At 40.9% G+C, this 22329-nt stretch overlaps 1 protein-coding gene and 1 long non-coding RNA gene across 2 annotated transcripts in view; one reads left to right on the plus strand and one right to left on the minus strand.

The window, feature by feature from the left end:
• The window catches only part of GMDS (GDP-mannose 4,6-dehydratase), a 574889-nt gene that overhangs the window by 307603 nt on the left and 244957 nt on the right, over nt 1-22329 (plus strand). The window lies entirely within an intron of this gene.
• Nucleotides 6407-7722, minus strand: LOC140626181 (uncharacterized). The gene is made up of 3 exons (XR_012025378.1): nt 7594-7722; nt 7154-7233; nt 6407-6768 (listed from the first exon to the last, which is right to left on the minus strand). It is a non-coding gene; the product is annotated as an uncharacterized lncRNA (long non-coding RNA).

A 22329-nucleotide genomic window follows, 5' to 3' on the forward strand; every position in this document is an offset into this window, starting at 1 on the left:
AACATTGTGACCACCTTCACCCATTTCACTAGCCACCAACCCCTGCCCCTGGCAACCGCCGATCTGTTCTCTGTATCTATGAGCTCAGGTTTTTGTTTTTGTTTTTGTTTCTGTTTATTTATTTTTTTAATAAATTTATTTTTTATTGGTGTTCATTGTTTCTGTTTAGATTCCACATATAAGTGAGATGATATGGTATATGTCTTTCCCTTTCTGACTTATTTCACTTAGCGCAGTGCCCTCAAGGTCCATTCATGTTGACACAAATGGCAGTATTTCCTTCTTTTTTTTTGTGGCTAAATAATATTTGTGTATAATAGTTTCCTTAAAGGATCAAATAATTAAAGGATCAAATTAACAATAACAGCAAGCCAATTTTGTGACTAAAGGATTCTCTATTTTGTGTGACCAAAAGTAAGGTAAATCTGCTTCTGACAGGTGATTTGTAATGTAGCTTTGGCCTTTTAGTGCACTCAGAGATCATCTGGGAATTTGATCTATTCCCACAGAGGTATGTATATAAGGAGGTGAAACTCTGTATTTTTATGTTGTAACATTCCACAGATTTTGAAACATTTCTCACCAAATATGCCCTTATTTTCTCTTTCCTGAAATGCTGGTTTTTGATGTAACATAGAATCAAACGGTTTTTATTTGTATATGTGACTATCTTTCTTCCTTTTCTCCTTCCTTCCCTCCTTCCTTCCATCCATCGTCCAATCATCCATCCATCCAATCATCCATCCATCCATCTTTCCATATTACATGGAACTCAGATACACAAGCTATGGAGAGAGGGAGACCCTCATGGTATTTCTCTCTTTCTCTCTCTCTTTCTCTCTTTTTAAATAGGTATCATGTTCATCAACCAGTAGACATTATGTCTGGGGACAAATTTTAATACATAAGATAAAATTAAAGTGCTTAACCTAATACCTACACATAGGAAGGATTAAAAAAAAAAAAAGCCTTGTCCAAAATTACTTAATTAGATCACTTTTTGGTAATTAGGGTTGATAAATACTAAAAGAATAGGACTGGGATCCCTGGGTGGTGCAGCGGTTTAGTGCCTGCCTTTGGCTCAGGGCGCGATCCTGGAGACCCGGGATTGAATCCCACATCGGGCTTCTGGTGCATGGAGCCTGCTTCTCCCTCTGCCTGTCTCTGCCTCTCTCTCTCTCTCTCTGTGTGTGACTATCGTAAATAAATAAAAATTAAAAAAAAAATAAATTTATTGAGGCTTATTTAAAAAAAAAAAAAGAATAGGACTATGAAATCTCTGATTCTTCTGTGAAGTTTAAAAACCATAACCTCAGACTTACTGTTCTTTATGAAGGGAGACACTGAAAGAAACTGCACTAGAGGATTCAGTTATTTGCAGTGTTTTTCCTTCTATATTAGTCTTTGTCCCTCCCAGACCTTGCTTTGCCTGAATGCTGCTCTAAGGTTACAAAGTTGAAAGGAATGCTCATTTTTAATTTTAAGAGGAAGAGAAAAAGTTAAAAAAATTGAGCCTAATAAAAATTAATGAGAAACATTTAAATCCTTTAATGGTTCAATTTATGTTGTAAGTCAGAATGGTTAATGCTATTATTGTATACATGTGGCAACATCTTTGCTCTGCTATAATTCTTTTCCCTTAAAAATGAGCCAGTGGGACATGGAAGGCCTATCATACTCTCGTGATTTTTGTTCATTCTTTTGATAAACTCCACAATTTTTTAATGGGAGAAAGAACAGGAACAAGGAAATTAAAGTATAAAGGTCTACTTTTGGGTTCTTTCTCTTTCTTTTTCTTTTTTTGCCATTTTTCCTTATGTCACAGATTACTGAATAAAACATAGTTATCAGTGGAGTGACCATTTCTAACTGTCTCTTTGTGCTTAAAAATTTATTTTGGGATGGGAAACATTCCCCAAACCCAGAGGGTACACTTAATATGCCAGTTTTCATTTGAGAAGAATTACTTTTCAGTTGTAGGTGTTTTGGGATGTAGCCTGACTCAACATCCAGTATTAATGGTCCAAAGATAGAACAGCTGAACTTTCTGACTGGCCTTCTTTGGGAGACATTAGCATGTCCCCAGAGACAGTTTCCCTAGCTCTGGTTACTCGAATCAGTATGTGGAGAAAGCTTATTACTTTTAGAAACATTACTCTTGTATGGCCCTGTCTATTACTCAGATCAAATATATGGTACGCGTTGCTGTTTTCTTTGTTTAAGAAATGAACTAGATCCTCACTGTATCCCTGACTACAGAGTCCAGACTATGGGAACCTATCCCATAGCAGACCACCTTGAAAGAGGTACTTCAGTTACTAGGATGAATAAATCAGCCAGACCATCTTCATGCCAAAATCATTGCAACAGTTAGAAATGCTGTAGAACAATTCTACCTAATGGGTAATGCACGGATTTTTTTTTTTTTTTTTGTGATAAAGTTCATTGCCCTTTCTCCAGAGTTAGCAGTGATTTTTCTTCAAAGCACAAAACCAAGTAGCAACTTTTAACACTTAATACTCAACTTGTCCAAGAAAATACTTCCGTCATGTATTTCCTAGAGGGCATTAACCTCATGAGCTGGTTTTATTAGAGTAAGATACATGTTTGTGGGACTTATCTCCAAATAGAACATGAAACCTTACTTGTTTATACCTACTGTTTTCTCATCATGAGAACTGTTTGTGGTGAAGGCAGTTGCCTCCATGGCCTGACACAAAGAGGCCGCGTGCTGTGGTCAAGAGCACTCTCCTGCTGCTTCAGGGACCTGGGCCTGTAGCTGTAGGGCCTCAAGCAAGTCACTGTATCATCCTGAATTGATTTTCTCCCCTTTAAAGTCAGGGAGCTAGAGTCCTAGGTAGTATAAGATTCATAACCTGGGATTCTAGTTTAATAAACACTTTTTAAAGGCTTATTTACCATCTAGCATAGAATTTGTTTTGTTTTCAGTGATACAGAGTGTGTGCCTCCATGTTTTGACACTGTAAAATTCCTCAGTGAGACAAATTGTTTATACAGCCTGATTTCGTCTCTTTTTCCCCCAATTTTCATCACTTCTTCTGGAGTAATCTAAGCTAACATTTATTTATTTATTTTTCATATTAGGATAGAAGGTTCTATAGAAGAACATCACTATCCAATAGAAATATTCATTCAAACCACACAAGCCGTTTAGTTTTATGTAATTTTAATTTTCTAGTAGCCACATTTTAAAAAGTAAAATGAACCAGGTGAAATTAATTTTCATATTATATTTTATTTAACCAAATTTATGTATCAAAAATGTTATTTAAATGTGTAAAAAATATAAAATATTCTGAAGGCATTTTATATTCTTTGTTTTTTGTCTGTTACTAAGTTTTTACAATCTGTGTAAAAATATATTGTACCCTTTACAGCAAGTCCCAGTTCGGATTAGCCACATTCCAAGTCACATTTCACATTAGCTCCTACCATAGTGAGCACTGCAGTAAAATTCTGTGTACATTTGTAGATGCAGAGTTTGCTTTCTTTATGTACAGAGTTGCATATTTCAGAGCCAGCATTCGTACGTGTGTTATGGAATTCTGGAGAAGGGCACCTGTGAGAATATGGATCCCTCTGTGGATGATTGTGTGATGCCATGTGTGGGAGAAGCAATTTGTCGGTTTTCTCTGGAGTGAGATGTGACTTGGTATCACTGGCCCTCCCCTTGTCCTACTCGTGACGGCTGGGGACCCAGCACAGAGGCAGAAGTCTCTCTTCCCAGTTTTACCCCCAGAAGGAGAGGTTTCATGGAGGTCTTGAAGGGCTGCAGGTAGCACCATGCTGGGGGGGGGGGGGGTATCCTCAGTGGCCTGGAATAAGATTACCCTTGGGGAAAAGCACTCATACAGGAATCACTGTGGTACAGGGGATACCAGTTAGAGAAGCGGTTTAAGCCTTAGAGCAGCATCCCTTTTGCAATCCAAAGAATCCTGGAATTTATAAAGTAAAGGCCCTGGGAAGGCATGCAGCTGTTGACATAGGATTAGCCACGGGGAACAGAGTATGTATATATCTTTGGGTGTTTGATTTACACTCGACACATTCTTTGTAACTGTCCTTTTAGACAGGTGATTCAGAGGGAGACAGACTCTCGGTTGTCAGGTGGAATTCTGGACTCAATTAAGTGCTTTAACTTCGGACTAAGAATCTATTTAATTTTGGAGAACAATGTAGCTGCACCTTTCTGTGTGATTTATTCCACTTTCCACTCAGTTTTGAAGACTGCCAAACTTCGCTAGTTACAAAACCCCAGAGCCCTGTGTTTAAAAGGAACAGCAGGCCTCATGGTGTGTTCTTTTTATTCTTAGGGACAGCAATACAAATAAATTAAAACATTTATACTTAATCAGTGTGACTAATGTCCCAAGGTTTCAGGCGAATCCTTGTTATTCTTCCATTTACATAGCATCCTCTTTTCCAAGGATTCCAAACAATTTTTTTGAACAAATTGGTATAGCTTTCCTAACACTACAGAGATGTAGATGTTTTAACACCCCTGGGGGGTAAAATGGCTTGCCTTTAAGGTCAGCCGTGGGTCTGGGGCAAACTTGCGATTTTTAGCTCAGGATTCCAGATTCTTGGATTTCTGTTCTCATTGTTAGGTATTTAAAAAAAACATATTTGTGATAGAAACTTCAATAAAGATGATACCACTTTAATGTCATCCATCCCAGCTAACAGAACTATCCAGAAAGGAACAAAGAGGTCATTCGTCTTCTTGATTTACTTCCTCTGATCATCACTCTGATTCTCAAACAAACCCATGGCAATCTAAAGCATGAACTCTTTACTTGTCAGCTCAAAGCCTAAAAAGAGAAATGGAGAAGTATGGACCTTGCTGTGGCTCTTTGCTCGTACACAGTTGGACGGGTATTGGAATGGTCTCTCTCAGCCTTATCTGGCTAGGTCTATTAGCTGGGATGGGTGACATTAAAGTGATACCATCTTTACTGAAGTTTATGTCACAAACAAAATTACATGTATCTCAAGGAAAAATTTTTTATTCCAATAAACATTTTTTACCAAAAGAAGTTCAGAACAAAACTGGTCAATACACAAAAACTCCTTTTTAAAGAGAAACTGTAAGTGAAGCTTTTAAGTGAAAAATGTAAGAAAAGGGATGTACAAAAAAAATGGTATAGCTCATTTATTAATCAGATATTATCTCTAACATGTAAATAACAGCATCTTATTTATACTTGCATATTAATTTAAATTTTTATTTATTTGTGTTTTTGTAAAATGTATGTCTTCACAGGGGCCAAACTGACTCACTGTGAAAAAAAGCTTATGTGTTCTTTGTTACAGTGAACAAATCACTGATATTTGCTTTATGAAATTATTGGCCCACTCATCTGGGAAAATACGCTGTGTCCTATAAGAAAAGGATATGCCTATTTTAGTTAAAAGACTCCCTTGAAGTTAGGACATTCCTAGGAGTATTCATAGTACTTTATTTCACTGTAGGTATCTGGTCTTTAATAACTTAAACAAACCTTCTTTCTAAATACTTTTAGAAAGTTACTTCTATTCATAGGTCACAATTATTACTCTGTGCCAGGTTTGTTTGTTTAAATTCTACTAAAATTCTGCTCTGAAAATTGGAACACAGGACGGTGTGGCCCTAGATTTGTGAGAACTCATCCACTAGTTTGTCATCTTCTTCCCTTGCTTTGTGTGGAGTGTGTGTAGGCAGGGAGTTAATGTAGATGCACACACACACACACACACACACAGTTGCACACTCACACCCGTGCATCTATGGCCATCTTCCCGCAGAAGCCAAGAATCAAAGGGAGAGAAACCACATATGTGAAAACAGGAAATTATGTTGGGTGAGCCTGCAGGTACACATATATGGACATATTACCCTCAGTCTTCATTGTCCTGTTCGCAAATTGACAAAGAAAATGGTGCCATGGTCAGTGGGGGCAGCACTTGACCAATAGCTTTTCTGTGCGCCTAAGTACTCACCCTCTGTGGTCAGACAGAAGGACGGGTGCCACCCACCTCCTGCCTCCTTGAAGCATCTGGGGCCACCCTTTTGCTATTGCCTCGGTGTTAACTGGACAGATGATGACTGGTGAGAAGGACCTTGCAAGCAGTGGTGTGGGGAGCATCCTGCAGCCCTGCTGGCTCCCTGTGATGAGGAGGCAGCCCTGGGGCAGAGCCTTTCCCCTCCTCTCCAGCACGGAATGCTGCAGGAATCCACCCACCCCCACCCCCACCCCCCTGTTCACAGGCTGGTTTGCAGACCCAGGTCCCCTACATTAAATAGGTTTTGTAAATGTAGAGCGTTTCTCAGCCAAGGCTCTGTAACCTCTCTGATTTCAAAATCTCTTTGAGAAACTAGAGTATCATAGAGAAGCAAAGAGTTTAATTTCCAAAATCAGTGAATAGATGTATTTAGATAACTTTCCCTTTAGGTTAAAAAAAGGAAAGGCCATAAGAATTACAATATGCTTGGCTTCAGTGACACAATTGCATTTCATTGTGCATGTGTTCCCTCAACCCTGGTTATTTAATTTGCAACAAGTAGCATCTCGGTACGGCCTGAATAGAGCCTAAGCACCTCAGGGTTCTGCGGCTTAACGACTCACGTCTCAGGCCATGCTGGGCGCTGGCCTGCTAGGTCCTGGCACCCCGTGCCTCCGAGCTGGTGACTGACCACTCGCAGGAAGGTGGAGCGACCACCCACAGGATGGTTCCTCTGCATGTGCGTGTTGTTAGGAAAAGCCAGCTCTGAAACGTGATAGCCCTCTGTAAGGTCTCTACTGTGCTGCTGACCTAACAATGGGGCTTAGCAGCTTCAACCTCAAGTCTAATCACAAAGCAACAGTTCTATTAATCCTTGTCACAAGCGTCACTCATTCAGTAGTTTTAGGTAAAGATTATTGTATCTTTAGGAACAGCCTTATGTGTGGCTCTGTGAAGAAAGGGTCCCTGAATACCGCAGTGTGGTGGGGGGCACAGTCTCGCAGCCACCTGGCCTGTCCTCCTCAGAGGCTCCTTGCACACGTTCCCAGACACCCTGAGGGTCCTGCTCCCCCACCCGAGCCCCAGCTGCGTCTCCATAGGTACACAGGTAAACACCGGTCCCTTTTTCCTGTCCTGTCCCAGCACCCACCTGTGTCTTCAGCTCCAGGAGAGCCCGGGTCGAACGTGGTAGGAGCCTCACGAGCATGTCATCCGCTCCTCACAGCCACCCTACGGAATCGGTGTTTTTATCCTCATTTTGCCCAGGAAGGAAAGGAGGCTGAGCTTGGTGAAGTGACTTGCCCAGAGCATGTGTGGGTCGTAGTCACAGTGGAGTTTGAATGTGCTTCCCACCCCTGGGCCATGCTGCCCCTCTCCTCTCTGAAGCCCTTATTCCCTTTCCTGTAGTCCAGCCCTTCTTTTGTTTGCAACCCATTTTCCTACCATTATCTCCCTTTAGGGAACTTGTTAACTTTGCCTGTAATGATTTTTGGCACTTGTGTTTGGTCACCGGTGTGTTCTTGTGACACTAGGCCGGGACCATGCCCACCGCCCCCCAGGGAGGGGAGAGGGCTGTCAGTAGTCAGAGACCTGCGTTAGGATCCCCTGCTGTGTGCTAGGCCCTTGGCTAGGGCAGCTGAAGCTGTAGAGAAGCACTAGCTGGACTCCATCTGTGGACACTCATTTGGCCCTTGGGGGTCGCGTTTGCTATGGCTGTGCTCACACAGATGGCAGTGAGCTCAGCACATTGTCCCAGCGTCAGCCGGGCGTGTTACGTACGGATAGCCTGGCCTGACAGAGGCAAACTCATTAGTTAACTTTACTAACCCATTTGTCTTTGTTTGATCAAATAACTGGGACTTCTTTTGGCTTAATTCTGTCCCTCTTAAAAAAAAAAAAATCAGCATGGGAAATCCGACCTTACTTAATCAGCCAGAAGATGTTTGGTGTTGCTAACCAGGAAATGGGTCCCGGAGAATTTTCCCCCCAGCTAGGAAGGAGAGGCTTGGCGGGCCACTGCTCCCTGCATGCAAATGAGAGCTCTGATTAGCACTAATGCCCCCCTGGGATTTGTCCTTTTGGAAGAGATAAGGCCAAGGCTTCCTACCCTGCTGCAATCAGCCAGCTTGGTCGGGAGCCATTTTCTCTCATCCAGGATTGTATTTATTTTGTTATGTATGATTTTAGGTCATTTAAATCTTTGATTTTTGTTTTTAAATGGCTTTCTCAGAGGCCATTCTCTTCTGAACCGTTTGTCCTGTGGCCCTGGGCCCTCGGAAGTCTGGAGGTCCTGTGCTGACATCACGTGTTCTACATTCAACAGCACTTTTCTGTTCTGAGCTTGCCCTCCTCCCCAAAGCTGAAATAAATCAAAGTTGGTTGAGACTCAGTCGCAATAAATCAAGACCTGTCCAGAACTGGAGCCTGCCCAGTCAAAATGTCATAGCTTGGCTTTCACTGAGGATTAATTAAAGGCCTGATATAAAGCCCAGATGTGCTGTAGGAGAGTAGCAAGCTGCCTGGTGGCTGCGTCGCCCCAGGTTTCTGCCCACCCAAGAATACGCTGGAGGAGGACGGGAAAGGCATCCAAGGTTGGGAGGGCACGAAGGGGGAGGGAGGCTCCCATCAACGCATCTGAGTGGGCTTTATCTGGTTTGGAGGAAATAGAACAAGCTCTCCAACAAGGAAAAAATTCTATCTATGTCAGGCTATGTGTATACAGTATTTAAGTGGAAGGAAAATATAATAGTTCAGAAATTGTGTTTTAACTGAGGAGACAAAATGAACCAAGTGAAGGAACTTCCCTTGTAAAGAAAAAAAATGATAAAATTAATGCCTGGTTCATAGTGAACTTATAAATTTTTTTTTTAGCTCAAAGAAGCTGTGCAGATAAAGCACTTTTGAGGTACTTTTATTCACAGAAGGATGAATTAGTCAGGGACAGGTTTTGGATTAGGATTTACTCTCAGTTTTTTCTTTAGTTCTACATGATTCCAAATAACCTTCCAGAAAAGGGCAATAGCTTAAATTCCCATGGAACATGTCTATATGAAAGTGACTATGGAAGATGCACAAATTCTCCATATGTACAGACAAAATACTGCATTTGAAATAGAAAACAAGATATACTGCATAATTTATTTTTTTAATTTTTAAAAAATTTTATTTATTCATGAGAGATACACAGAAAGAGAGAGAGAGAGAGAGAGAGAGAGGCAGAGACCCAGGCAGAGGGAGAAGCAGCTCCATGCAGGGAGCCCGATGTAGGACTGGATCCCAGGACCCCGGGGTCACGCCCTGGGTTGAAGGCAGGTGCTAAACCACTGAGCCACCCGGGCTGCCCTACTGTATAATTTAAAACCATACATAGTGGCCATGTTTTTGTATAGCTTTAAACTTAACATTTACCACTATAGAAATTTGATTCTAAAGTTGGGAAAAAAAAAAGTACCATCAAAGATTAAAAATACATCAACAGTCTTTTTCTATAGTAATATGTGTACTGAATATCTGAAAATCTGAAAAATAGTTATTTAGAAAAACTTTATAAATGAAACAGTTAATCTTTTGATTGCTATACAATCTATAGTAGACAGTTGGTGCTAATAAGTGGAATACTTTGACTGGAAAAAATAAGGCTCTTTGTGACTAGGAGAATTTGCTATTTTATATACATGTGTTTATATAAACATTAAGATTTTTTTTTAAGATTTTATTATAAAATGACAGAGAGGCAAACACACAGGCAGAGGGAGAAGCAGGGTCCCCGCAGGGACTTGGGACTTGATCCCAGGAACCCAGGATCACACCCTGAGCCCAAGGCAGATGCTCAACCACTGAGCCACCCAGATACCCCTGAACATTAAGCTCTTATCAATGGAAATGAAAGATAGACTTTCTCACAGTGTTATATTGATATTCACATTCTAGACATGAAACTTTTGTGTCTTATGAATTTAAATAATGAAATGGCATATAAATTCAACAGATTTCAGAAAAACATTGTAGTTTCAACTGAAGTGATCTGAATGTTTTTATATCTATTATTCGATCTAGCTATTTAAATATACAATCATATCCAGTTGTAAGGATTTTTTAAACTACTGAACTTTTATTAGCCACATTATAAGTGATTACATATAGCTTTTAGTATTTTTATCCTATAATCTGAATATCTTGTGGTTGAAATAGCAATTTAAATAGGCTTTTAGCATACTTTTGAAATTTGTCTGAAATAACAATTTCAGCTGTTTGCCAGATGATCAACCTACATATTTCTATTGAGATTACTGAAGACTGGTAGATCATTTGGGTTGTTAGGATCTACCGGCATGATATTTGGCTTTCTAAGGCCTTCTTCAAGGACTATCTCTTATTTTAGTCAGTTACCTAGAAAAAAATAATTACTGCAAACTAATTTCCATTAGTACAGATAATTGATATTTTCAGAAGGTTTGCCATTTCATGCTTTATTGCTTAGTCCATAAGTAGATTTTATATTTACCATTGCTTTTTATTCTACATTTAAATTTGACTAACACTGTATGAGGTTGAAGAGCCCAGGTCAGTGTGTCTCTAGGGTGAAGACTGATTGGATTTTAAGAGTCGGGAAATTTAGAGAAATAGACCTTTCCTACTGCCCACTTTAAATACTCTTCTATACTTGACTCTCACGATGCAAACTTGAATTTACACACTTCAAAAACTTTGAGCCAGTTGGCAATTAATATATGACTTAGCCTGTAAAGGAACTTCCAGATTTTTCTAATCCATTAGGCTTTTCTTTTATATTTCAATTTGAAGTATTTTCACCTTTAAATAAAATTAAAGCCTTTTATCTTTGGACTATACTCTTCCCAGCACTTACAATAGACCTTTTCTGGGGGATCCCTGGGTAGCTCAGTGGTTTAGTGCCTACCATTGGCCCAGGGCGTGATCCTGAATCTCCGGATCGAGTCCTGCATCGGGCTCCCTGCATGGAGCCTGCTTCTCCCTCTGCCTGTGTCTCTGCCTCTCTCTCTGTGTCTCTAATGAATAAATAAGTAAATAAAATATTTTTAAAAACCCCAATAGATCTTTTCTCCTATCTAGCCTTAAAGGTTGTTTATGCAGCCACCATAGTAGTAATTTATTATTTAGTTGTTTGTGTGTTTGTCTATCCAGACAGATTTCAAATCCTTTGAGGGCAATAGTGCTGTGTTTGATTTGGTTTCTTCAATGTCGAACTGGGTAACACAGGATGAGCTCAGTATTGCTGATGACTGAATAGACAGGAGACTGGCCTGTGTCTTTTCTGATTATAAGGGGTGCATTGATACATCATTGCCATGGCATACCAGAGGACACAGTGGATTTCTCTGACAGCCCTTCAAAACTACTACCTAAAAGCGTTCCAGCTCTGAGAGGAAGAACAACAGAAATCTCCTAGTACATACATATTTGGAGAAGATGCATCACTTTTTCTACTTGGGTGATTGTTAGTTTCTAGATGATCCTCAATAGATCTGAGTCACTGTAATTCTCTAAAATAGGTGGCCTGGCTCCTAGAATAATCTTTTTCATTATATATTTTTCCTTATGTGTTTTAAATCACATTGAGGTGAAAAGCTGACTTACTAGACCTAATATAGTATTTTTTGATAAGTGAGCATGTGCACTGTTAAAATAACCCTACCTGTGCCAGCAAGAACATCTTATTACCAAGCCCAAGTATTAACACACTATTGTGTTAATGGTATTAACACACACTATTCAGAAAAGATTGATTTTAAGAGCTTGCTCTAGTCAAAAGTCAGCATTATGTTATAGGTGGAAAATGTACCTTAATTAACATAGACTGTCCGTAACCCAAGGTGTTGTGCCTGGGAGGTTGGACTCAAGCCTGCTTGCCCTCTGTGGCTAAGACTTGGGGTAGAGAGATCAAGGAGACTGCAGTTCTGATACATTAGCTCCTCCGGAAAACGTGGTTGGCTCCACGGGCCTGCTTGGGCTCTGCTGCCAACACTGTGCCCCTCTCTCTAATTTTGATTGTTGCTGAAGACATATGTTTCTTGCTAGTTAGATATATGAGGAATTGGCCTAGGGAGGAAAGACAACTTACAGCATAACCTGTCTCCCTAGTATGTTAGGACAGCATAAATGAGTTGCCTGAAACACTCTTGAAGTGATACATCAGAAGCACTTTTTTAAATTTAGGATGGGCTACATTTTCAATGTATAACTTTTCTTTTTCAATGTATAACATTTTGGACTAAAAGGTTCACATAGAAGTTGTCCACTCTGATTAGACGTGGAAATGAAGGGATCCCTGGGTGGCGCAGCGGTTTGGCGCCTGCCTTTGGCCCAGGGCGCGATCCTGGAGACTCGGGATTGAATCCCATGTCGGGCTCCTGGTGCATGGAGCCTGCTTCTCTCTCTGCCTGTGTCTCTGCCTCTCTCTCTCTCTGTGACTGTCATAAATAAATAAAAAAAAAATTAAAAAAAAAAAAAGACGTGGAAATGAAGACCAAAAGAAGTCAATGATTTATTATTCAATGTTGTACAACCAGAGCTAAAAAAAAAAAAATAAAAAGACCTGTCAGCCTTTTGGCTACGTTTTTTTCTTTCCACTATTGTCTCATATTGTCACATCATTTTAAAGATTGGTGGAGGTTGACCATAAAGCTTCTTGATGAGTTTCTGAAAATACATCTAGCCATATGCTCATCTTACAGGTACTTTTTAATTTCATATTATACTTCAATACGTTATCTTAAAAATGTCATCATTTATGAAATCTGACATCATACTAGCATGAGGTCTTTATGAACATATTTTTAGTGGCAATATATGCTTAGCTCTTAAAATTGAGGGGATAGTTACAGAGACTGATTTGACGGGGTGCTAAAGTATCCGGCAGCTTTTTCCTTCATGCATTGTTGGCAGTGTTTGCTGTAGACTCCACGTGATAAAAGTATTAGATTGTTACATTTCAGCAGTTATCTGTAGCTGCTCAGGAACCACCTCCACTTGGGTGGTCATCCACCCCATGTTAGACCCCAAGGAGGTCACCCCCAGAATTGTACTCTCTCTCCTGCTTTGCCCGGTGGGAGGCCCTAACTGGTGGGGAGGGCTTCCAAGCCACTCCTTTGGCACAAAGAGGGCTTCCTGCTTCTCAAAGCACTCCTTCCTGGGGAAGAGACAGTTTGTGTAGAAAGTCAAGTGACTTAAACATTCACTAGAAATGTGTGGGTGGCCATGTGGACTTTCTTCGGGGACTGCCAACAGGGTGTCCTGCCACAGGTGACCGTGTTCTTTTTGCCCAACCTCTTTGCAGCCAGATCCCAACTGATGCTGTCTTCAATAAAGATTAGGTCATGTTTACAAAATAGTCTGAGCTAAGGTTTTCCTGAAGCCTTAGGAGATTGTTTTTTGGCTTTGAAATTTAATATTTTTTATAGTAAACTTATTAAAAGTTCTACTTTTTTCCATCATTTCCGGGAGTGGCCTGAGGGTTTTCTCTGTATTAGTTCTGTGCACCACTGAGTTTTCTTAGTGAAGGTCTTCTCTCTTTAATGGACACCCTTATTTAAAAATCTCTTAGGTCACTGTTATCCCAGTTTACCCCACGGAGAATTGTAACAACTCTTCAGTTTACCCCTTCTCCACATAGCCATCCATGATACATGGAAACAGTGGCTTTAAATATCCTCCTAGTAATAAAGTTATGTACTGTTAATTATTCCAGTACATCAGTATTAGATCAAAACATTTGGAAAAAAATAACACTAGTCGGGATCTCTGGGTGGCGCAGTGGTTTAGTGCCTGCCTTTGGCCCAGGGCGCGATCCTGGAGACCCGGGATCGAATCCCACGTCGGGCTCCCGGTGCATGGAGCCTCCCTCTGCCTATGTCTCTGCCTCTCTCTCTCTCTCTCTGACTATCATAAATAAATAAAAATTTAAAAAAAATAACACTAGTCACATTTAAATCTGACACTTTAAATATTATTCACACTAGATGTCTTACCAGCTCTATAGATAGGGAGGATGGATGGAGAAAGAAGGAATAAAAAAGCAAAGAAGGAGAGAGGAAGCTTTCCTTCTAATTTTATTCTCCTATCGCCACTTACAGCCCTCTTAACAGAGCGGAGCATTTATAAAGGACGTGGTAGTTTGTGAAGCCCTCTTACGTACTTTATCTCAGTTCTTTCCTTTCACGGCCTTTATCACAATGGTAATTAATTATTTGTGTGATCTGCGATGATCTTTCTCCCCCACTCTGTTGTAAGCTCCACTAGGGCCTGGCCACGTCTGTCCTGTCCACTCCTAGATTCCCAGCTGCGTGCCCACTTTCTGGCCCATGACAGGCTCGCCGGAAGTACTGATTAAATGAGTGGGTTCTTAGAGCACCCTCACCCTGGGAGGCTAATTTGAACCCCCAGTCTAAGAATCTGTTCGCAAGCTCCCATTGCACCTGGTTCTTTATTTTGAAACTCACAAAACACACGTAGTTGGTTGTTCAGAGACTTTCTTCCAGGCTAGACTGTTGGCTCAGGAGGGCTTGGCTGATGTGTGATTCTTCTTGCCAAGTCCCTAGGGCCTAGCACGGTGCCGAGCGTGTGTTGATGCTTAGTTTATGTTTGTTGAATGAACAACCAGCAAGCAACCCTCAGATGAGGAGGGTGGACACCATTGTTTTGGGGCTTTATAGAAAAGGGAATTGGACCTGAGAGGGTGAACGGCTGGACTTGGGTCGGATGGTTTGTGGTGGAACTTTGACTCGCGGGTCTCCTGGCTTTATGTCTCGTGGTTTTCCACTGCACTGCACTGACTCATTTGTTTGAAATCCACCTCATGATGCTCTCTGAAGAAGACAGTTTCCAGGTCCTGAGAGACACAGCCGCTGCCTCTAGGACGGGGATCTGAAAATGAAGTCTAGGAGAAATGGCTGATCCCTCCACATCTCCTGCGGGGACCAACAGCTGTGAGTTTGCTTGATCAGGCCAACATGCGTCTCCCAGCACCTCTTCAGTAGGACTGAGGTGCACCTACCTTAGGACTTCCGGGGTGGCTCGAGTTCCTTTCAGGAATTCTCTAATGAAACCCTCCTTGAGGAAATCTAAAGCAGTCTCTTCTTTACTCCCTAAGGTGAAACTGTTGTACATAGACATAATATTTAGGGGTATATATGCCCACACCCCAAAATCCAACCATTGTAAAAAAACAAAACAAAACAAAACATTTTTTTTTCCTCATAGTTCCTGGAGGGATCATGCTCCCTGGCTGTAATAATCCCTCAGGATCAGTAAATACCACTTATGCTGAAAATAAGCACAAGGTCAAGTGATTCTTCCTTGAAAATAAAGAGACTTTTTATTAACATGCTGTGCTTACTCATACTACTGCAGCTGGGACCTTCAAGCAATAGTTATCTATTCATTGATTTATTCACCAAACACTCACAGGTGATCGACTCTGTAAAAAATAATTTCCACCTTCAGTAGCTTAGCATCTGGAAGGATAGAAGTTGATGGTGTTGGTACAGAGACTGAGCTAGGTAGTTTCTAAAGTATTGTGCAAGTCTAATTTTTTTTAAAGCCCAAATAATTTAATTCTGAAGGCTTCTTTTCTTTAGCAGGTTTTATTGTGGACATAAGTGAGAGGAAAGGCCCTGAGGACCTTCAACAGCAGGGGGCTGGCGGGGGACAGGGGCGGGTCTGCGGTCCAGCCTGAGCCCTGACCGGAGGAGGAGGCAGCAGGGTGCGCTGAGTCCTGGTGGGAAGGGAGCGGCCTTGATAGGAATCCAGCCTCCACAGGGGATCGAGTATCAGTTCAGGAACTGCTTCTCAGTGAAAAGCTGGGTGGGAATCATTCAGTTTCAGACAGATGGAGAACACTGGTCCAGAGAATGGATTCCCGAGCCAGGATCCCTGTCTGGGCCTGGTCGTTGTGCACATTTGGTTCACTAGCTCAGCGGTGTTTTTCCGTTAAAGAAGCTTGAGATTTCATATGACAGCAAAAACTTCAAAACATCTGTCTTTTTAGAACATGTGAATTATTTGTGTAGACTTAGAATTGTGTCCTAGCCTGTGGGGGAAGGGGGAGAATTGCAACAAATTGATTTACAAAAAGTGAGTACTTCTAAATAAGGGAAAAGTTCATTTTACAGGACACCCTGCAGGATGCTTTGAAATCATGAGATCTCCCAGTGCAGCAAATACAAGCAGTATCTTTTTGATTTATACACCCTTTGCCTCTCTGTGTGCCTCATATGATGTGTCAGACTTTTAGGAACCTTAAAGCACCCCATTCTGATGAAAACACATGTAGTTGCCTAAAAAAAGAAAGCATCAGGCCACAGGGATTGCCGACCAACCGTGACTTCCAGAACACTAGTTGGCAGGACACACCCCCTCTCGGTGTCGGGGACTCACACGCTGAAAGTGCTCTTGGGCCTGTGACCAAACCTTCTGTGAACCCGGAACTCATCTGCACTTGTGTGCCGGCCGTGGGGTCCTGGGGTCCCCTGGCCACGGATGGCTCTGGGCTCTGTCTCTGGGGCCGTGCACACGTTCTCGTCTTTGCCTGTGCTGGTGGCTTACGGCTGCCGCTGAAACTCAGCCGTCTTCTTGAACCTTTGTATCCCAAAGCTGTGCCATCTACTAGCAACCTAGTAGAGGTTTTTTATTTAGTTTTTTTGGTGACATTTGCCATTTTTATCCTACACCAAAGATTCACCTAAATTCTCATTCTAAAAATGATGATGTGGCTGGGAAGGCAGCCGCATTCTAGCAACCTGAAGACACCTGCCCGTGAATTCCAGAATGCGTATGTGTCTTTCGTGCTCATCAGAAGATAAGCATTAAAGTTGCAAAATTGGGACCATAAAGGAGGTTTTATTGGTACTTATGGTAAATTTTATGTTGTGTTTACATATACAGATTATACCGTGGTCAGTCTAGGTTTGGTTATATACATTTATTTAGATGAGTGGTTTTGAGAACTCATAATAGTTACAAAAGAAGTTCGTACATATACAGTCATGCCCTTCATTAAAGGTTATTTGGTCAGTATCACAGGTACCCTGCAGGCCTACATCTGGGATATTACAGGTTCAGTTCCAGACGACCACAATAAAGCAAATATCACAATAAAGCAAGTTAAGTGAGTTTTTTTATTTCTCAGGGTATTTAAAAATAATACAGTACACTTAAGTCTATTAAGTGCACAATAGCATTATGTCTAAAAAGCCCTACACACACACACACACACACACACACACACACACACACACACCTTATTTAGAAAATACTTCATTGCTAAGAAATGCTAATCATCATCTGAGATTTCAGCAAGTCATAATCTCGTTGCTGGTAGGGTCTAAGCTCGACGTTGATGGCTGCTAACTGATCAGGGTGGTGGGTGCTGAAGGTTGGGGTGGCAATTTCTTAAATTAAGACAACAATGAAGTTTGCTGTATCAATTTACTCTTCCATTCGGGAGGAACTTCTCTGTAGCTTGTGATGCTGTTTGATAGCATTTTACACACAGTGAAACTTCTTTCAAAATTGAATGTCAGTCTTCTGCTTTATCAGCTTAAATTGATGTAATATTCTAAATCCTTTGTTTTCACTTCACCAATTTTCACTAGAAGATTCTATCTCATAAAACCACTTTCTTTGCTCATCCTTATCCATAACAAGCAGCTCCTCATCCATTCAGGTTTTATCATGAGATTATAGCAATTTGGTCACATCTTCAGGCTGCACTCCTAATCCTAGTTCTCTTATTTCCACCACATTGGTAGCTGCTTCCTCCACTAGAGCCCTGAACCCCTCATAGTCATCCATGAGGGTGGGAATCAGCTTCTCCCAGTGTCCTGTTCATATTGATGTTTTGATCTCTTTCCATGAATCACGAATGTTCTTAATGGTGTCTATGGTGAATCCCTTACAGAATATTTTTAATTTACTTGGCCCAGATCCATCAGAGGAATCACTGTCTATGGCAGCCACAGCCTCATGAAGTGTATTTCTTAAATAGAAAGACTTAAAAGTCAAAATGACATCTTGATCTCTAGCTGCAGAATAGATGCTGTGTTAGCAGGCCTGAAGACGACATTCCTCTCACTGGACATCTCCATCAGAGCTCTTGGGTGACCAGAAGCATTGTCAATGAGCAGGAATATTTTGAAAGGAATCTTTTTTTTTCTGAGCAGTAGGTCGCAACAGTAGGCTTCAGATATTCAGTAAGCCATGTTGTCAGCAGATGTGCTGTCATCCAGGCTTTGTTTTTCCACTTTTAGAGCACAGGCAAAGTAGATTCAGTATAATTTTTAAGGGCCCTAGATTTTCAGAATGAAAAAAAGGCATTGGCTTCAATTTCAAGTCCAGGTACATTAGCCCCTACCAAGAGACTCATCCTGTCCTTCAAAACTTTGAGGTCAGACACTGACTTCTCATCTTACCTATGAAAGTCCTAGATGGCATCTTCTTCCAATTGAAGGCTGGTTCCCCTATATTGAAAATACATTGTTTAGTGCAGCCACCTTCAGTAATGACCCTAGCTTGATCTTCTGGATACTTTGCTGCAGCTTCCACATCAGCACTTGCTGCTTCATCTGCACTTTGATGTCATGGAGATGGCGTCTTGCCTTAAGCCTCATGAACTAACCTCTGCTAGCTTCACACTTTTCTTCTGCGGCTTCTATACCTCCCTCGGTCTTCAGAGAACTGAAGAGAGTTAGAGCCTTTCTCTGGATGAGATTTATCTTAAGGGAATGTTGTGGTTTGATCTTCTACCCAGACCACTAGAACTTTCTAAATATCAATGAACAGGCTTTTTTGCTTTCTTATCATTCATGTCTTCACTGGAGCAGCACTTTGAGTTTCCTTCAAGAATTTTTCCTTTGCATTCACAACTTGGATAACTGTTCAGGGTAAGTGGCCTAGCCTTTTGCCTCTGTTAGCATTTGACTAAGTCTTCCTTAGGCACTTGACTAAGTCTCACTCAGCTTAATCATTTCTAGCTTTTGATTTAAAATGAGACACATAGGACTAGCCCTTCCTTTCACTTGAACACTTAGAAGCCATTGTAGGATTATTAATTGGCCTCATTTCAATATTGTTGCATCTCAGTGACTACAGAGGAGAGGAAGAGACTGCCTGGTCAGTGGAACAGTCCAAAAACACATGTCTGTCAGTTAAGTTAGCTGTCTTAGATGCGTGTGGTTCATGGTGTTCCAAACAATTACAAGAGTAACATCAAAGATCACTGATCACAGATCATCATAACAAATATAATAGGAAATGAAAATTTTTTTTTTTTTTTTTTTTTTTTTTTTTTTTTTTAGGAAATGAAAATTTTTGAAACGTTGCAAGTATTGCCAAAATGTGACCCAGGGACACAAAGTGAGCAAATGCTGTTGGAAAAATGGCACCAATAGATTTGCTTGACTCAGGGTTGCCACAGACCTTTAATGTGTTTAAAAAAAAAAAAAAAAAAGAAAGAAAACCTGCAATGGAAATAAACTGCAATAAATTGAGGTGTATCTGTACATGATTCAAACAGCTTCCCATTCATGTTTGAGATTTTGGCAGTCAGCTTTTTCTAAGACTTCCATTTTTAATACTAGTGTTTGGATATAGATAGATTTTAACTAGTTGAGCACATTTTTTTTATCATATTCTAAATACAGTACAATTATCCTCTGAGCCTATACATGCTGTGTGTTTAGGCACTCTAATCATACCTGTAAATCGTCAGACATTCAATATACATAACCATGTCTGAAGTCAAGTACATTACATTCATTTTACATTTTAAACCATGTATATTAGATGAAATGCATACAGTTCCCTGAAAATTCAGAATGGTCAAGTCAAAGAATAAGATACCTTTCACTAAATCACATTCTCTCTATATTTTTAAATTAAACTACTCACATCTCTTTGTGATCTTTATGTTAATTTTTTATAATATCTTTTTAATGTATACTAGACATGGCATAAATATTTTCTCTATAAAGCCAAAGAAAATGTCCAAGCACAATTTAAAAGTTAAGCTATGAAAACAGTTTCTTAGTTTCTTTTTGACTTCGGGATATGAATTCATGTAAGAAAGCTTTCAAATTTCAAGTATTTCAGTAGTAGGTAAGTCATTAAGGGAGGAGTAAAGAAAGTATACTTGGGTTTTTCCTGCCCGATTATTTTCATGAGCATTTCCAGTGCAACAGCATGCGAAAGAACATAATTAAAATTGACCTAAAAGTTTTTACTCAATCATCTGTCCTGTGAACAGAGTTGTGGAGGGACTTTGATACAGTGTTGGGGGAGTGCATTATAATTGTACACCTTTGGGCATTTGCAGTACTAGTCCTGGTCAACACGGATTAAAGAAGTATTGTCTGGGGTTTCTCTCATACCCATTCCCTTTATAATGGCTCACCTCAGGAGGGCTTTTTCTCCCTCTCCAGATATTTTTCTAAATTCTAAGAGAAGCCCAAAAAGACTTCGAGCCTGGGTCCTTCCTCCTCCATGTTGCCTGCAGCTGGAGCCTAGCTCACCTTCTATCTCCTCCAGAACCCAGGAAGTTCTCACCCTAAGATTTTGGAGGCCCAATGCTTTCACAGGGCACAGGTTCAAATGGACCTTGAATCCATGGCACACATCCGGCTTGTGACCAAATAATCTAAGATTTTCATGGGGGAGTTGTGAGCTTGGACCTCTGGGGTATGTATATCAGACTGGGAAGGTGGGCTCCGTCTAGCTTTGTCAAGTTGGGATCGCCTCTGCTGGATCAAGGCCAGGGTCGCTGCTAAACGTCCTACCAGGCCTAGGGTAACAAAGAATTATCCAGCCCAAAATGTCAATAGTGCCAATCTGAGAAACTCTGCCTTAGCTTCTGCCCCTTACGGAGCTTGTGCTTTCAGACCAAGCTCCCTGCACCCCCACCCCCACCACTCCGCTTGTGCCTCTGTCCTGGCTCTTAGGAAATGACTCTCTGATTGTGGCTTTACTTCTCTGTATCCTTCCTTGATTGTGTTACCTGAGGCAGGGAACCTTTTGTGCCTTCAGCGCTGACCTGTGGCTGAGGAAATAGTAGTTGACTTAGAATGAAGACAGAAATGAATGGCAAAAGATACTAATGCCAATTTTGCCTCTGCACTCTAAACTGAAACCAGCTCTGCATCTCTGTATCTGGTGGTTACGACTGGACATGCAGAGAGGGGCCAGGTGGGGCGTGAATGGCAAAGTGTGCAGAAGCCTCCTGGCCAGGACACTAGTGCCGAAAAGATTCTAGAGAACTCAAGCTCACTTCTACTCTCTATTAGCTAGAAGCTGTATAAGGGAAGGTGGAAGAAATAAAATGGAAAGCACTGCTGCCTAGTACAAGATTCTACAGTGTTAGGAAAGCTTTCTGTCCACCATGTGCAGTACAGTAGCCACTCGCCACAAGTGTGACTGGTGCAACTCAGAAGTTTAATTTCCAACCCTGTTCGTTTTAATTGAAGTCAACTGAAATGGTCACATGTGGTTTGTGGTTACTATAACGGACAGTGTAGACCTGATGTCTGTTTTTTGGCTGCCCACCACACAATGGTGGTCTTGGGGATCGTTTTGTTAATTTTATCCCAGTTGATCTTGGGCAAGGAAGAATGATAAGTGACACAAAATTCTAAAAAATGAGAAATAATACAGTGGGGAAAACAGTCCATTTTTCTAGAGTGACTTCTAGTCACTGTGTGGCGGAAGCCAGGCTTCGCTGGGAAGGAGTCAAAAAGCATGACCAGCGGTGCCACCCTCACACCCTCCCAGATTCACAACCCATGGAACAAAATTATTCCCACCGCCAAACCATGCCAAACCGTGCCAAACTGATGTACTGCAAAGGACTCCTGGAACCTCTCTGACCTTTGAACAGGTTCAGAATGTGCCACCTTCAAATGGGGATGAATATACTTCTAAGAGATCAAATTTGTTAATAAATTATAGAGCCTAATGGAGAAAAAAGAATGCCTTTTGTTTGGATTTTGAGGGGATGTAATTTTTTATAAGTTTTTACTGATATATAAAATAAGTAAAATCCCATAGCCCAACCACCAAATATATTTTGCATGTTCATTGCTATAATCTCAAACTCCATGGAGCTCAGAATCTTTTGCATAAAAGCTTGATTTCTAAAAAAAAAAATCAGGATTTTTTTGTTTTTTTCTATACTATTTCTTTCTAAAGCTTCTGGCAAAATAGCCAAGTAGTAGTATTTTGGGTATGTTTATTCCCTTACTAGATATCTCATAATGGAAATAAAACAATAGATGTAACGTCTTACTTTCTATATAATAAGAG

The sequence above is a fragment of the Canis lupus genome, chromosome 37 (assembly GCF_048164855.1).
Source record: "Canis lupus baileyi chromosome 37, mCanLup2.hap1, whole genome shotgun sequence".
Lineage (NCBI taxonomy): Eukaryota > Metazoa > Chordata > Mammalia > Carnivora > Canidae > Canis > Canis lupus.